Here is a 2,956-nt window from a genome sequence, read left to right on the forward strand (position 1 = left end):
ACATTATATGTTTTAGAGTAAGTGGAAATATACCTTGAAGGACATTCTATTGTTATCTCAAAACTTAAATATGATAACCACTGATATTCTAATGTCAGAAGCTAATTTAGAGCCTTGCTCCAAACTCTGAGGTGTGTCTTCTGTGATTCACCCATAGATCTGCCAAGGGCTCCAAGCAGCATCCTTATCTGCCACTGGCACCTCAAATACTATCAAGTCTACCGAATCTATTGCCCAAGTGGTAGAGCAGTCTGCACAGCAGACTATGGAAGAACCTTCTCCTCCTCCAGCCACCCTCATCATGCTCAAAGCTTGCAGCTTTCCAAGACATGTGGCCTGGTGGATTGAAATAAAAATGACTCACATAGGCTCTTATATTTGGATGCTCAGTCACCAGGGAGTGGCGTTAATTAAAATGATTATTCACACCCTTAATATCCCTTCTCATATATATTCCCAGACTTCTGCTTAAATGAACTATCACACTCATCAAGGGCTTCTGTGCACATACTCACAGACTAAATTTTCTATCTTCCCTTCACGAACCTGCTTCACTTTAAGTTTGGTTATAAGTATAAATGCAATATATTTGTTGTCCCTGAGGAACATCGGTTTTGCCTTGACTAGTATCTCCTCCAGGAAAAGTTATTGCTGGGTTAGCAGACAAGATACTACTTAAGGCAGTATCAATGGGAATTTGCCTTCTGCTAAGGATGAAGAGACCTCTTTATTAGGTGAGATAAGCCCCTGAGAATCTGAGGGTTGAAAGTTCTCAGTAGGGTTCTCTAGCACAACTCCTTCTCAAGTTACATCATCTCCATCTTTCTTTATGTATTTTAACATCTGATACCCTCTAAGGCTGTACGTGAATTTTGGTTGTAATTCTACCGATCTTACTTATAATGAGGGCTTCAGTTTGATCTTCCACAATTTGAGCTTTGCGGCTGCTGGGGAGAAGATTCTCTTCCAGGACACACTGAGAAACATTTAGACTGTTATGTACATCTGGAGCTGGTCAATTTTATCATGGAGTTCACTGTTGTCCTTTATCACCATATGCTGAGATGCAGAAGTTGGTTCATTTTATCATGGAGCTCAGTATTTTTCTTTGTCAATTTATCCAGAGATTCTATAAGCAACCAATCAGCATCATTATTTTCAGTATATTTCCATAAATATTCAATAGTTTTACATAGAGTCACTATTTTCCTTGCTTATCCAGTAGGTGAATCAAAATAGTCAAATGTATTTGTTTTAGTAAGTTTATTGAATAGATAGTACCATGAGTCTTTACTACTGTCCATGCTTCTAGGAGGGGCATTAGTGATTGTAGGTGTTCGCAAATAGGAAAGCTAGTGTCTCAGTTAAAGGCACGATTGCTGTGATTAGATACTGTGACCAGAAGCAACTTATGGAAGAATGGGTTTATTTTACTAACAGTTCAATCTAATAGTTTATTGTCAAAAGCAGTGAGGTCAGGAACTCTAGCAGGGCAGGAACCTGGAGGCAAGAGCTGATACAGAGGCCATGGAGGGATACCACTTACTGCCTTGTTCCTCATGACTTGCTCAGCCTGTTTTCTCATATAACCCAGAACTACCAGCCCAAGGATGGTCAGATATATGAGAGTTTTTAGAAGACTTATAGGGTTTGGTCAGAATATTCCAATAATTATGTTTTCTGATGGAAAGTCCAATAATCAAATAATTATTTGATTATCAAATTAAGACTCGATGTTTCAGATGTCTTCAATATACACAAGAATCCTGAACAATTAGACTCTAATACCAGTGAAGGAATGGGTATTAGAGATTTTCTCTCACTAGCAAGAGTGAGAGAAAGCAAGCAACAGCAACAGTTTCCCTCTTCCATATCCTTTATAAAAGCTGTGACCAGGATATGTGGCCCAGATTTAAGGTGGTACTCCCTATATCAAATGATCCAATTAAGAAAAAAAAATCTTTCACAGGTGAACCCAGCAGCTTGGGTGTAAGTTAATTCCAGGTGTAATTAAGTTGACAACCAAGAATAGCCATCACAATAATAAAAATACTATATGTAGAGAACAAAGAAAGTATATTAAAGGGTGCAAAGAAAAAAAGCCACATTAAATATAAAGTCAGGTCTATTAGAATAATACCCGATTTCTCTAAAAAACTATGAAAGTCAGAAGGGCATGGACTTATGATCTACAAGCAACAAATGACTATAGATGGAGCCCCAAATACTTTACCCAGCAAAACTATCAATTAAAATCAAAAAAGGAAGAAAAACATTTCATGATAAAAATTAATTTAAGCAATTTCTGATCACTAACCCAGCGGTACAGAAGACACTAGTAGATAAATTTTAATCTGAAGGGAAAATTAATTACACCCAAGAATAACAAATAATCTACCAGTTAACCAAAATATGTCTAAAAAACAAAACAAGCAATAACAACACACTAGCAACAACAACAAAACAACAGGAATTATTACTGTTTAATAATAACTCAGTATTAACACTACCAATTATCTATTAAAAAGAGAATGTAATCAAATTGAAGGAAATCCACACACCTATGAACACTTGATTTTGCCAAAGAAGCCAAAATTATACAGTGGAAAAAAGAAAGCATCTTCAATAACTGATGATGGTCTAACTGGATGGTGGCATGTTGAAGAATTCAAATAGATCCATAGCTATCACCCTACATAATACTGAAGTCTAAGTGAATCAAAGACACAACATAAAACCAGATGCAATGAACCTGATAGAAGAGAAAGTAGGGAAAGTGGGCTTAAATGCATTGGCACAGGAGAAAATTTCTAAACAGAACGCCAATAGTGCAAGTACTAAGATTAACAATCATTAAATGGGACCTCATGAAATGGAAAATCTTCTGTAAGGTAAAAGACACTGTCAATAAGACAAAGACACAGCCTACAGAATGGGAAATCTCCACATTTGACAG

Source organism: Microtus ochrogaster, chromosome 4, assembly GCF_000317375.1.
Source record: "Microtus ochrogaster isolate Prairie Vole_2 chromosome 4, MicOch1.0, whole genome shotgun sequence".
NCBI lineage: Eukaryota > Metazoa > Chordata > Mammalia > Rodentia > Cricetidae > Microtus > Microtus ochrogaster.